Source organism: Leopardus geoffroyi, chromosome A1, assembly GCF_018350155.1.
Source record: "Leopardus geoffroyi isolate Oge1 chromosome A1, O.geoffroyi_Oge1_pat1.0, whole genome shotgun sequence".
NCBI classification, from domain to species: domain Eukaryota; kingdom Metazoa; phylum Chordata; class Mammalia; order Carnivora; family Felidae; genus Leopardus; species Leopardus geoffroyi.
In genome coordinates this window covers 179810027-179824281 of record NC_059326.1, presented here as the reverse complement: position 1 = coordinate 179824281, position 14255 = coordinate 179810027, and the positions used below count along the sequence as shown (strand labels likewise).

The 14255-nt window shown below is 44.0% G+C and overlaps 1 protein-coding gene and 1 long non-coding RNA gene across 2 annotated transcripts in view; both read right to left on the bottom strand.

Annotated features, from left to right (window-relative positions):
- The window catches only part of SLIT3 (slit guidance ligand 3), a 596997-nt gene that overhangs the window by 464443 nt on the left and 118299 nt on the right, over positions 1-14255 (bottom strand). The gene's annotated exons all lie outside the window — the stretch shown is intronic.
- On the bottom strand, positions 3696-12699 carry LOC123610917. Its single transcript, XR_006718337.1, has 2 exons — positions 11011-12699; positions 3696-10779 (listed from the first exon to the last, which is right to left on the bottom strand). It is a non-coding gene; the product is annotated as an uncharacterized LOC123610917 (long non-coding RNA).

Genomic DNA, 14255 nt, shown 5'->3' with positions numbered 1-14255 from the left:
AGTCCAGCCCTCCCCCCGGGGGACAGCTCTGTAACATGGGGCAGGCAGCTCAGGTGTGCCTTTCCTGGGACAGGGAATGGTGTGTACAGGTGGAGGACTTCCTAGGGGGATGCCCTGAGGGGGGATCCTCTCTGTGCTTGCATGTTTGCACCCAGAGTGGGAGATCTGGTCTTGCCGGACTGGAGGTGGCAGATTCCTCAGACTCCCACATTTGGGAGGCTCTCATGCTGGACTTCAGAGGCCCAAAAGAGCATTGAGGACGTCAACTTTGCTGGGCACCCTATTCTATGGGATGGAGATCAAGAGGTCTGCCCTACCCACTGCTCAAGAGTGAAAGGACTGTGGGAACCATCAAAGAAATGCCCAGCAGGGTCTTCCACAATTTCCAAATCCAGCAAAGGAGTGTGAAATCCTGCTAGGGACCTGCTCTTCATTTAGGGGAATGGAGAAGTGGCCTGATGGCCATCCCCCTTCAAAGATCTCTGCCATCACTGCCCGATCAGTGGCCCTCGCTTTGTGGGCCTCAGGTGCCTCTTCTGTACAATGCTGCTAGAGAAGAAAGGTGGTCTTGTACCCAGATTTTAAAGACTACAAGGGTTAGGAAAATAAATGAGCAAGGCCCATGTGGGGCAGTGACAGTGATGGGATTTTAGCAATTTGGAGAAAGCATGCTCCTCAAAAGGGGCTCCCAAGACTTGGCTCTGAGGACTGCTGTTACATGGGAATCGGGGCCCTGTATTGCTGCCAGAGCTCCTGATTTGCAGGGAGGAACAAGCAATCTGGATTTTTATATGAACTCTCAGTTTTTAAATGTAGTCCATTTTTTTTTAATTATGCAGGCCAAACACAATAGATGTGTGGGCAGGATTCCATCTGTGGGACTGCCATTTTGCAAGCTTTTTAAATGAAAGGGTGGCTGCCAGAAGAACAAAGGTGATTTTTCCAAATCTTTGACTTTAGCCACTCAGGTGTCTGAATTAAACAGACAAGTAAATTAACCAGCCTGTGTGTGCAGTCTACTCCAAAAGACAACATGATTGTCAACCATGCAGGTGGGAGAAAAAGACAGAAATGGAGGGAAGACCCTGTTTAATAACACCAAAGATGAACAGCAGTCCATTAAAACAATGCAAACGATATCATCAGAAGTGTGATCAAAGTGGTTCTGGAGATCACAGTGAGGAATCTGGGGGACCAATGTGGAATGAGATTCCCACAAGGTCTTCATTGAATGGGGGGGGGTGTTGAGGCTTGTGGACAAGATAAAAGTAACTGACATTTACTGAACACCAAGCAGTCTACTAAACACTTTATAAGGAATACTTCATTTAATGTTTGCAATAATCTTCCAACTTAGAATGCTTACTCTTAAGAACCACATGGCACCATCTCTAGCCTTGGATAGGTCTTGGAAGAGAAGGTAGGGCATCCCAGGCAGGAGAAATGGGCATGAACAAAAGCGTGGGGAGTAGTAATGGGTCAAACAAATGCGTGGGCAGAAGGGAAGGGGGAGGTACGGGCTTGTGTTGAAGGTTTCCTTTGTGCTTATGTGCTTTGTGCAAGAGTCTGACACCAAGATTCCAGAGGTGACAGCAGCCCTGAGGTGGTGTAGCACTCCCCTGATCTGAAGCCTCAGGAAAGAGAAAAAGTATCTGAGAGCAATTCAGTATTTCCTCGGGGAGCTCCATGGTGATCAATCCAGGCTGGTGATTCTGAGGCTCCACTTAATTGCCATTCTCCCCATGGAAGGTACATGGATCAGACTACAGTCCTGAGGGACAGGGTGGCCCAGCAGGAAAGGACCCTAGGCTAGAATGTAGCCCACCCTGTAAACGCATAAATATTAATAGCTTTGGGGAATGTGCTGAATATTTGCAGGCATCCCATCTCATAGGATTCAGATGGGAAGAATTCACTCCACCTCTGGAGGGAGATTGGGCGGGCTGGGGTAAGGATAGTGGATTCAGACAGGGATCTGGGTTCCCACAACCCACTCAGAATCCTCAGCAGGCCACAGATATTCTCTTCCTTTGAGGCAAGAGGAATTCTGCAAAGATAGAGTCAAAGGGGAAATGTTGAGGGTGGTGGGCCCCGGAGAGAGAGAGAGAGAGGACCAGGAAGTTTAGACAAGTGGCACAGAGGGAAAAGAACACCTTTCCTCTAGCAAATCAGGGGAAGCTTTGAGAAAGAGGTGGGATGTTAAGAAAGTCTCTGAAATGCTTCTGGACCTCAGTGGAAGGAAGTGCCTGAAGAGGGACCTTAGCACCGTATCAGAACCAACAATGAGAAGGCTCTTGAGGGCCACAGTGAGATTGCAATTAAATGGTGCCTTAGAATCACCAACCTGCTTTGATCACCATGGCATTCCCAGAGGAAATACTGAATTGCCCTCAGTATTTTTTTCAGGCTCTATGGATTAACCTAATTTATAAAAAAGTTTTAACTAACCTCATCTCATCTCAATACCAGTCCTATAAACCTCAAGACCCACCAAATGCACCATGAAAACAGATTCCACAGTCAAAAAATGGGAACTAGTTGCGTGCTTGTTTTCACCTCTTGGAAATTCACAATGCGTATTGACAAAATAAAGTTTCAAATAAGTCATGCAATCATGAAGCTTTCCATATTTCCTTTCAAACATTTCCCAAACTGGTTTGACCAGGACACTTTTTTTTTTCTTTTTCTTTTGCTGAAGATCTATTAAGACAGAACACATCTGGAAAATGCATATGTAGACATTTAAGAGTGATGTTCAAATCCTCCACCTCAAATACCTCTGAGGTAATTAGTTCTACAAAATCAACATCTGCTCTATGGCACTACTTCCCATTTGTTATGAACTGAAGGTTTGTGTCCTACCATCACCTCTAATGTGATGGTATTTGGAGGTGAGGCCTTTGGGAGGTAACTAAGATTAGATGAGGTCATGAAGGTAGGGTCTTCATGTTGGGATTAGTGCCCTTATAAGAGACCAGAGAGTTCTCTTCTCTTGTTCTCTCTCTCTCTCTCTCTCTCTCTCCACCCCCGCCCTCCCTCCATCCCTCCCTCCCTCTTCCCCTCCCCACCCCATCTCTTGGTCTCTCTCCTTCCATGTAAGGATACTTCAAGAAGATGGCCATCTGCAAGCCAGGAAAAGAGCTCTCACCCCAAGTCAACCATACTGGCACCTTGATCTCAAACTTCCAGTCTCCAGAACTGTGAGAAATAAATATCTATCGTTTATAAGTCACCCAGTCTTTGGTATTTTGTTGTAACAGTCTGAGCTAAGACATCATTTACTCAGTTTTTCCAATAAAAATATTTTAGCACTGTACTAAACCTTGATAACAACAACAACAACAACAACAACAACAAAAACAATTCCCCACTCACAAGTGGCTTAGAGTTGGGTAGAAGGTCAGGCAAAGCATCAGTCTCAAGAGTAGGTGTGGTTGATCCTCAGATAATAGTTCGCCCAGGAGGCTAGGGCCAGAGGAACTCTTTCTAATACATAAAACCAGTGACATCAGGGAGGACTTCCTGGAGGAGGTGAGATGATAGCTGAGTTTTAAAGAGTGACATTTAATTAGACAATACGATGTGAGAAGAGCCTTCTAGATATGAATAAGAAGGCACAGAGATGCAGAGAAAATAAAACCTGGTGAACTTCTGAACTGCAAAAGGCAGTTTTGAAATGGCAGGATTAGAAGAAGTGAGCGAGGGCATGGCAGGAATGAAAGGGGGAGAGGGAGGCAGAGGAGAGATCTAGACTTGCATCAAGTCTCCTCTGTTCTCCTAAAGTCCTGCCAAGCTCCAAGAATGCTGTCTCTTAGCTCTGGAAACAAGGGCATGGCCTTCCCAAGTTGCCTCCCTTCTTCCCATGATTTCCCCAGCCTTAGGAATTCAAATGTTCACTGCTCCTCCAGCAGCCTTGATGTCTTCCCAATCCTATTAAGTGTGCTTCTTTAGCTCCCTTTGTGTGAGTCCTGGCAAGAGCTGCAGATGTGCCTTCCCTATTTTAGGGAAGACGAGGAATGAAATAACAAGGCTCTCTCGACATGGCTGCTGACTTGAACAGGCCTAATGTTCTGCATATAAGGTGACTATCACCCTTGGAATCATAGTCAGAACCCCACCTGGTTGAGGCATGTTTGTTCTCAGCTCTGTCTGCCTAGAATCAATCCAACTTCCTTCCAGCAACAGAAGGTGGGCATGTGACCCAGACTGGGCTGATTATAGGCTCAGGCTCTGGCCAGGGTGACTGGTCCAGAGACCAAAGCTGTAAGGATATAGTGCCAGTCTGCTAGGGTTCTATCACAGGGGAGCACCTGAATGAATGGAGCTGCCAGGCAGAGAGCTGCAGAGATGACATCTGGAGAGTCACAAAGACCCAGTGGGCTCTAGGCCTAGAACCTTGGGATCTTTAACACCAGTCCCATCTCATGGCTTTGTGTTGTCATTGTTGATGCTTATTAGTTTTTCCTTATTCTACTTTGCTTCAGGTTTCTATCAGTGGTAATCTTGAGACAGTCCTAAAAATCCCAGTTTCTGTAAGCTGGAAGTGGTCACACCCCAAGAAGCTATACACAGACCCTGTAATAATTTCTAGAAATTCTCTGGAGACCGTTGGGATATCATGAGAAATGGCAGAGGGCACAAAGACAGTACCTCTCCTTCTCAGAGTGAAGACATGACCTGATGTGTAGTGTACAATGAGCTCCAGGGTTGGAAAGATATGGGTTCTGATCTTGTTTCCATCTCTCCTTAACTGTAAGACCATAAGTGCTTTAAACTTCTTCCCTCCACATCAAATGGACATAAAATGTTCCACCTCACAGGGATGGAAGGAAAAAATGAAAATTCAAGAGAAAGAACTTGCCCAGCATGTAGTACAACACAAAACAATGTTAATTCTCTTGTGTGTCAAGATATCCTACTGAAGGCAACCCATAAGTACTCACAATCCATGCCAGTTCCAGGAGAAGAGAGGACTGAACCGAGAGCCTTTGTGGCTTGATCAAAAGACAAGTAACAGCAAGGCCTCATCTGTCCCATCTGCCTATTTCCAAATCACTCTTTGCTTTCTATCTCCCAGAGCAGCAGCTCAGCAAGGATGAATGAACTGTAAAAACGTCTTCCTCTAAAACACAACTTCCCTTGACATGCATGCAATACACAAAACTTTTGCTTCATTCACATGTGGTGGAATGTTCTCTCCCCCACACCCCTGGCACAGTCCATAAATGCATATCCATTTACACATGGGTAAATATATGTCCATCTCCGCAGAAAATGCCTTAAAGAGAGAGGCTGGGTCTGTGTATCCCACTCCCCGCGGAGCTCGGCAGAATATCATGGATAATGATGGTAGTGATGGAAAAGCTTGGATTTGTGTTTTATCAGGCACAGGAAGAGGGAAGAAAGTGGAGAGGAACCTGCTTAGCTCTTATGAGTCAGACAGCAGGTTTAGGCTGAAAATATACCATCACCTTTGGTTGTCTCCACGCCCCTAGCTGTTACATACATTCAAACATTGGACACTGAGGTTCTAAGGAGCAAAATTATGTATCCACATGGCTGAGCTACTCTATGGCATTTGGCTCTGTGTGTGTGGCTTTCGCACCTCCCACCCCTGGTGTGTGGAACGGTTAAGGTGTCAGGCAGATTCGGTTCTCAGCTCCACCATTTATACATTAGCTTGAGCAGATTTTTTATAATCTCTGAGTTTCATTTCCTCTCTGATAAAATGGAACAGTTACACCCACCTCACAGGATGATTATGAGGATTAAGTGAGCTCTTGAAGATTACAGGGTTTAGAACAATGTCTGGTGCTTTGTAAGCACCCAACAAATCGTAGCTGCTGCTCCACGGTTGTGTTATTTACTATCATTTCCACTGTGCCCTCCTGTCTTCCTAGGTGCAGAGCCCAAAGACTGCTTTGCCAGGAGTTTTAGGTCACGTTTTCAACCAGAGATGTCTATACCTGTAGCAGGCACGCTGCTGATGCCTGCAGGCCTGTGGATATCCCACCCTTCTCACACTCACAGCAGAAGTTCAGGGCATCAGAGTCTGGCTCCATGCTGCTCCAAAGCCTAGAGCACTGCTTCCAAAGGGTGCAAGAGCCAAGGCTAGCTTTCAGCCCTGGCTGCAGCACAGCTGGTGGCATTCACCTCCCCCAGAAGGAGGCCATATGGACCAGGCTCTTTCTTCAGCAACCGGCATTGCATGGGCAACACAGGCCATGAAATAAACTTTTATCACCCAGGCTTTCTTCTTTTTGGGTTTTCTCTTGCTGCCTGACAAGTGGCTGTTGTGTTTCATGATAAGGTACTCTTACAACTGCTCCACCATCTACCCCACTGCAAGGGTGGACTGAAGAAAGCAAGAGCCCCCTCACTTCTCCTCTAGCTTTGGTGTTCCTTGTGACTTGGTGGCTCATGTGACCCCTTTCAGTAGCCCTTCTGCCTAGATACAACCTCTCCCACTGCCGAGGCCTCTGTCCTTCTTTACCTTGGGAAGAAGTGAGGTTTAGCTGAAAGGGCACGGAATTTGGAGCCACACAGTGAAGGCATGAATCCCAGTTCTGCAATTTCCTCACTGAAGGACTTGGGCAAAACACCTCACTTTTCAGGGTCTCCGTTTTCTCTTCTGTCAACTGGGCTCATGATCCCTACCAAACCACACAATTGTTGAGATGGGTCAATGAATAGTTTCAGAAGTCCTACAAAGCAAGATAACCGTTCTAGTTCCCTTCAAATTTCCTTCAGACTGAACTGTCTGAAGTAAAGTTAAGGGGAGTCATCCAATTTAATCCCTCCATCTCCATATAAGATATTTGAAGGTTCTTCTGGTAGAGCAAGGCTCAGCAAACTTTCTATAGAGCCATATTGTAAATAATTTTGGCTTTGGGGGCCATACAGTCTCTGCCACAACCATGCAACTCTGCCACTATAGCACAGATAGGGTCACAGACACTATGTAAATAAATGGGTGTGGCTGTGTTCCAATAAAACTTTATTTACTACAGCAGGTGGCAGTGGGCTGGACAGGCGAGAAGGTTGTAGATTGCCTACCCGGGCCTTAGATGTTTAAAGAGTTTGGAGCTGAGGAAGAGCATCCCCCTTGCCAAGCGAACCAGTGGGCCAAGATCCTCTTTCTGCCAACACCCCCTCAGAAACCCACCCATCAGAAATGCAGAACCCTTGCCAACTGCTGAAATTCTCTCTGCCTTTGAGAAACTGGAAGTTTAGATTTATGCACGTGGCAATTTGTTTCACATAATTCTGTCAGTAATTACACCGACTTCCACCAGCAGCCATTAGGTAAATGATTTGGCCCTTTCCCCTGAGTAATATTTTCCCCCACTGAAATAAATGGAGGGTGCACTTCTCTCCCATAAGTTAAGCATATTATTTGCCTCATCACACAAGGCAAATGCGGTAGCTCCGAGCTATTAGTCTATCACTGCAGCGATCAGACGGCCAGGAGCCAGAAATAATTTACAAGAGGGAAGTAAACAGGGCCCCAGATAAATAAATAAGAGGCCGGGGCTGGTCTGGGGCCTGAAAAGATTAAGTAATGAGACTATCTAGCAAGAGATTTAGTGCTAAGTGAGCTAGGACCAGAGCAGTCTCCCATGGAGGAATCAAATTATATCATTGGAAAGAGATATTATTGAAGGCCCTCATGCTGAGCTGGGAAATCAGCACTGCTTGGGAGGGGAGGGCTGCCATCATTAGCATAGCAATTTGGGACTCCACACTGAAGTCTAGCTAATTAGCTCCAGGTAAATGGGTTATTTACGACAGGTAAGCAGGGTGCAGTGCCCTTGCCCACTAGGAAAACCTGGTGAGTTCCTCAGTGTCTGCTGGGTTATAAGTAACAGGCTGGGGTCTTTTTTCTTAAATGCACAGGCTCCTTATAAAGAATGTGTCCTTACAGAAGTAAGGAAGAGGGAAAGAAGAGGGAAAGAAAATGCTGCTCAGGCTGATACCAAGCTGACTTCAGCTTCTGAATTTCTAAAATTCCTATGGGGTGGAAATTCAAATATACCAGGCTTGTTGTCCCTGGGAAGCCTGCAGGCTCTGAGAAGCAGTCTCCATCACCCTGCTTCAAGAAGACTTCCTCTTCTCGTCCATTCTTCCAACACCAGGGTGGAAATCCTAGGGAGTTAGCCTCTATTCATGCCTTATGATTACCTGTTTTGGTGCTTTTTTCCTTGGAATGGCTCTCATGTGGGGTTTGACCTTTCAATTTCCTTCCTCAGATATGTCATGACATAACTACTAGAAAGTAGTCATAATGCTTCCATAGAACCTCCAACAATCCTATCATAGATAAGAATCACTAATCCTTACTTATCCAGCAGATCTATTACCAGTATTACATCTTTCAAAGAAATACCCTTTTTCTGTTAAGGTAACTGCTACGTAGCCTGACCTCTCAGGCATCAATACTTGATTCCTTATAAGCCAATGATCCTTCTTCCATGGTTTCTCTTCTCTGTCACCTAATGAAAAATCATGGCCAAGGTAAAGAATGTATCTTCCAGCTGGGTCCACAGCACCAGACCAAAAATCTGAGGGCTGGGGTTTGTGCATTCCCTACTACTCGGTGCCTCAGGTCCTCCAGCTATAAAATAGGGGCATTGGTCTAGAAGTTCCGGAAGGTGCCATTCAACTCTGGTAATCTATGAAGATGATGCTTCTTACCTCCTGGGGGGTTACTGTACAGACAAGAACTCACAATGAGCTTGGCACAGATTGAAGAGGGGCACGTGTGACCAAAAATCATTCCATCTACCTTGGAAGGAATGAGAAAAAGACAAAAACAAACCTGAAATGCATGCCATCCCAAATATTCCTACTCTCTTTCTTTCCTTTCCTTTGTCCTCCACCGAGTCTCCATCTTTACTACCTCTGCTCCACGTTTGCTTTCTGGTCTTCCTCCCTCTCTTCCTTATTCCAGGTTTTCTTCCTTTATTCCATTCTATAGTCCCTTTTCCCCCAACTTATCTAGTAAGTCTGCCTTCACTGAAAAGATACTCCTCTTTTCCCCATGACGTGAAATCAAAGCTGGTGACTGGGCCAAGCTGTTCAGAACAGCAGCATCCCTCACGATCACAGAAGCAGGACAGACAGTCCACATTCCACAGTGCAGCATGGAGGGTGGACCCATTACTGAAGGCTGGTATCCGCACAGAAGGGAGAAATGGTGGATAGGAGCAGGAGGCAGGATGGGAGCAAAGATGAATAAAGGGCAATTGCTATTGCAGCTTTATACACCACCAGCCAGACACTCAGAGAGGGTTAGTTTGGAAAACATTAATAATTTGATGTTCCAGTATGGCTCTGGTTCAATTGTTTTAGAAGACAGGGTTCACTTCAGGTTTGGACTAATTCGCCAGATGTCTTTCAAACAATCTCTAGTTTAGATCTCAGATCAAGAGAAGAATAATTTGGAGGTTTAGGTCAGTGTTCAGTAAATTAGTGTAATCTATTCTTTTTTTTTTCTTCCAGACTAAGGCTTGGTTTTTGTTTGATCCCCCACAAGTTTTCTTTTTCCTTTTTTGTAAAGCCTTCACTGAGCTGAGGCTCCCAATAGCTACACAATCCCTTTCAATGCCCATTAGAAGTAAAAAATCAATGAGGCCAGGAGATGAAGCAAACAAGTTTATCTTTTCATTTCATTGTATCACAGAATATTATTCCCAGGCCTTTGAAATAAGCATCAAAAAATAGCATTCCCTCCCCAGCTCTATGTCTCAGGCACTGGCTCACATCTGCCAGCAGAGGATCTCGCATAGGCTGTTTCTCTCTCTTTGGTGGGAGTATGAAATCCACCTGCTGGCTCTTGAAGTCAGCTCCCCTGCATGCAGCATGGCCCCACCTGTGTGTGGATGGCTCATCCTACGAAGGCCCTCTCAAAACTCGAGGGCAGGAACCTTCTGTTTTTTAAAGCCAAGTCATTTTTCTTGCCAAAAGTAAAGTAGAGATCAGAAACTGAGGAAGAAAATCTGGTGTGTTAGTTTTATCCTCACTTTTGAGTGTGCGTGTGTGCATGTATGCATTGTATGTGCACATGTGCTATTAAATAGTGATTTGGGGATTTTTCAGGGCAATGATTTGGAAGAGAAGGTGCATTTGACTATACATTGAGGGAAAAAAGTAGATTTTGGAGAGACCAAGTTCCTTCTCTCATTCACTCATTTACAGAAGAACATTTATCGAGTGCCCAGTATGTGCTAGATGCAGTATTAGGCAATTATAGAGTCAATAAGACAAAACCCCTACTCTTAAGAAGCTTACATTCTAATAGGGAATGGGAGAGCAGAAAATAAACAACTAAACAAATAAATGAGCAAAAGGATTTCAGGTAGTGGTAAGTACCATGAAGAAAACAGGATCATGTTACGTACAATGACCAGCAAGGAAGACACAATGCTATAGGTAGGGCTATCAGAAAAGGGCTCTCTGAGAAAGTGATGTTTGAGCCAGGATATGCATTTCAAGAAGGACTTACCCAGGCCAACATGTGGAGTCAGAAAGTCCCAGGCAGAAGTAATAGCAAGTCCAAGGCCCTGAGTTGAGAAAGATATGGGAGATTTGGGGCAATAGGAAGAAGGCATGTAAGGCTGCCATGGTGGAAGTGGGGACAGTGGCCTAGGATGGCACCAGGAAGAGTGGCAGAGGTTAGACTGTGTAAGATAGGAGCTTGTGTTTTTTCTTAGAACAACAGAAAGTCATTGGAAGGCTTAATTGTGGAATGAGGAGATCTGATTTTTGTCTTAAAACGATCTGGGGGGGCGCCTGGGTGGCGCAGTCGGTTAAGCGTCCAACTTCAGCCAGGTCACGATCTCGCGGTCCGTGAGTTCGAGCCCCGCGTCGGGCTCTGGGCGGATGGCTCAGAGCCTGGAGCCTGTTTCCGATTCTGTGTCTCCCTCTCTCTCTGCCCCTCCCCCGTTCATGCTCTGTCTCTCTCTGTCCCAAAAATAAATAAACGTTAAAAAAAAAAAAAAAAAAAAAAACGATCTGGGCATCTGTTGGATGGACCTTGGAAAATGAAGGAACATAAGTAAAAGCAGGAAGATGTAGTGAGGAGGTCCCTGAGGTCATCTAATCAAGAAAGGATGGTGGCTTGTATTCGGGTGACAGCAGCAGAGACAGAAGGTAGTGGACAAACTGGTAAAAATAGAGCTGACAAATTTTACCCAATCTCCTCATCCTCCTGTCAATGACTCTACACTTGGGGAGAGACTTGTGAGTAGAGTAGTCTCTGGGCTACCCGTCTTCCCCTGCCACTGCTTTCCTGGCCTCATTAGGCCTAATGATCTCCCATCTTTCACTCTCATTTAAATAAAGGAAGTGCTATGCAGAACAGGATCTGCAGAAAACACCATTAGTGACAGAAGCCATAACAATTATTCCCTAAGATAATTTTGCTCAATGACTGAACCCTTGGGAACTGGTGGTTGACAATCCTCTGTTCTGTGTTGTAAAATGGGATGAAAGTCCTGGAAGGTCTCGGGTAGAGAAGCCTGACCATGCACGTCTCTTCCAGGGAAGACAGAAGCTCTCTCTGGAGACTGGAAAACATTTACACTAATAATTTACTGTCTCTGACACAGATCTGCCACTACCATCTTTATGCACCTAAAACACCAATTATGAGCCAAGGAGAAAAAGCATCTTTCCCCTCCACCACCAGTGCTGCCTTTCTGACCCCTGATATCTTTTCACAGTGTTGCTCAACAATTTGAACTAATTTAAAAGTCAGTATCTTGTACTAAAGTGAAATTATATCTGTGCTTAGATGTAACAGCCTGGAAGGGAGCTTCATTTATCTGTCTAGGATTCTGCTATAGAGAGAACGTTTTATGTGTATGTGTGGGTGGTATGTTATGTATATGTGCAAGTACTTTGGGAAAGAGAAAGGGCAGAGTAGGAGATGTGGAGACACAGGAAGGAGATGATTAAGGCCATGACATTAATAAAATTGACGATCTAGCATTTCTTTCTATACCTGTCACTGATTCCCATGCAAAACATTCTAAAAAATTATTGAAGTTAGATCTCTCTGAGCATCTTGACACACATACATCTTAGAATCTCATACATCTAAAATTAAATGAAATTGAGATGGAGGGGATTAGTCCTTGGTTACCCTTTAACCCTCTTAGAGATGTAGTTTTTTTTTTTTTTTCCCCTTAGAGCATTTTGACCTCCAAAAGTCGAGATGTTTTCTTCACTAGGATAAATGTTGGCATGATTCTATGTATATTTTGATCAAAAGCTGACTCACTCATGAGAAATTCTCGTCCAGAGTCCTAGACAGACCAATGAGAGGCCAAACCATCAGTTTAATAGTTAACTACTCCATTCAGCCAACCATGGGAAGTTTTTGGCTATACAACAGGCAGCACCAATCAAGATGAGGCCAGACTTCCAAATAGGCTTCATCACCATAAACAGAGTGAGTAGAATTAAAGAAGGAAGGATGGGAAGAAAGAAACATCATGAATAAAAGATCAAAATATTTTTCTAAACCATGAACCAAAACTCAGGTCCAGCACACCACATTCAGGCAAGGAGCACAAAATTTACTTAAACTTCTCCATTTTCCCTCCCCCTCCCCCTCCCCCTCCCCCTCCCCCTTCTGCTGCTGCTGCTGCTGCTGCTGCTGCTGCTGCTGCTGCTTCTTCTTCTTCTTCTTCTTCTTCTTCTTCTTCTTCTTTTTAACTTAAAACAGATTTTACTTATTTATTATTTTTTATGGAAGTATAATTGACATATAGCATTATAATAGTTTCAGGTGTACAACATAACCATTTGATATCTGTATACAATGCAAAATGACCACCACAGTGGGCCTAGCTTCCTTACCACCATAAAGTTATATAATATGCAATACCATATTGTTGATTATAGTCACTGTTGTACATTACATCTCCATGGGTTATTTATTTCATGATTGGAATTTTGTACCTCTTGACCCTCTTCTCCCTTTTCACCCGTCCCCTAATCTCCTCTCCCCTATGGCAACCACCACTCTGTTTTTTGCATCTATGTGGTTGGTTTTGCTTGTTCATTTGTTTTGCTTTTCACATTCCACATATAAGTGAGAGCATACAGTATTTTTCTGTGACTTATTTCACCAAACATAATGCCCTCGAGGCCAATCCATGTTGTCCCAAATGGCAAGGTTTCATTCTCTTTTTTAATGGCTGAGTAGTATTCTAATATATATAAACACCACATCTTCTTTATCCATTCATCCATCAGTAGACCCTTTGGTGTTTCCATATCTCTGCTACTATGACTAACACTGCCGTGAACATAGGGGTGCAGATATCTTTTCAAATTAGTGCTTTTGTTTTTTTTCCAAATAAATACCCAGAGGTGGAGTTGCTAGATCATATGGTAGTTCTATTTTTATATTTTTGAGGCACCTCCATACTGTTTTCCACAGTGGCTGCATCAATTTAAATTCCCATAAAATTATGGAAAGAGTCTAAATGTCCATCAACTGATGAATGGATAAAGAAATTGTGGTTTAGGTACACAATGGAATACTACTTGGCAATGAGAAAGAATGAAATGTGGTCTTTTGTAGCAATGTGGATGGAACTGGAGAGTGTTATGCTAAGTGAAATAAGTCATACAGACAAAGGCAGATACCATATGTTTTCACTCTTACGTGGATCCTGAGAAACTTAACAGAAGACCATGGGGGAGGGAAAGGAAAAAAAAAGTTAGAGAGGGAGGGAGCCAAACCATAAGAAACTCTTAAAAACTGAGACTAAACTGAGGGTTGATGGGGGGGTGGGAGGGAGGGGTGGGTGGGTGATGGGCATTGAGGAGGGCACCTGTTGGGATGAGAACTGGGTTTGTTTGGAAACCAATTTGACAAGAAATTTCACATTAAAAAATTAAAAAATAAAAATAAAAATAAAGAAATTCCCACCAACAATGCATGAGGGTTCCCTTTTCTCCACATCCTCACCAACACTTGTTATTTCTTGTCTTTATTGTAATGGCCATTCTCACATTATGAGATGATACCTCATTGTGGTTTTGATATACATTTCCCTGGTGGTTAGTGATGTTGAACATCTTTCCATGTGCCTGTTGGCCATCTGTATGTCTTTTAAAAAAATGTCTATTTAGATCCTCTGCCCATTTATTATTCAGACTGTTTTTTGTTATTGAGTTGTGTGCTCTTTTAAAAATATTGGATATTAACCCCTTATAAGATCTGTGATTTACAAATATTT